This window comes from Seriola lalandi, unplaced genomic scaffold, assembly GCF_002814215.2.
Source record: "Seriola lalandi dorsalis isolate HSWRI2012SDOR001 ecotype SW California unplaced genomic scaffold, Sedor1 jcf7180002000354, whole genome shotgun sequence".
NCBI lineage: Eukaryota > Metazoa > Chordata > Actinopteri > Carangiformes > Carangidae > Seriola > Seriola lalandi.
The window spans coordinates 1-412 of record NW_019471017.1 but is presented as its reverse complement, the minus strand read 5'-3'; the positions used below and the strand labels follow the sequence as shown (position 1 = coordinate 412).

The following is a 412-nucleotide window of genomic DNA, read 5'->3' as shown; positions in this document are numbered from 1 at the left end:
TTTCCTCCACAACCCCATTGGATAGAGCCTGTGACAACGTGGCACTGGCGAGTCCCGGGACTCGGCTGGCGGCAAGCAAAGACAAGCCTACCGCGATGGTGGTGACTGTGGCGAATAGACTCCTGGGCTGTCCTTGGAGCGAGGGGTTGTACTGACTGTGGTTTCTCTTCATAACGCACAAGTCTTTCGCCTTTTACTAAAGACTTCCGTGGAGAGGAACAGCAACGAGTTCAAGCTATTTTTGGCAGGCTTTGCCTAACGGCGAAGCCCTTTGAGTTTGTTAAAGGTCAAAAAGCTGTCCACATCACAAATGAGGGCGGCACAATGGAGAGCTTGGGAGGAGGTGCTAAAAAGCAGCCTTTGTCAGGCTCGTGTCAGAAACAGGAAACCGCGACTAGTGAGATTTGTGCCA

General features: G+C 52.2%; 1 non-coding gene across 1 annotated transcript; it reads left to right on the top strand.

Annotated features, from left to right (window-relative positions):
• The first annotated feature begins 152 nt into the window (after window positions 1-152).
• Window positions 153-269, top strand: LOC111662249 (U5 spliceosomal RNA). Its single transcript, XR_002761305.2, has one exon. It is a non-coding gene; the product is annotated as a U5 spliceosomal RNA (small nuclear RNA).
• Window positions 270-412: the final 143 nt, after the last annotated feature.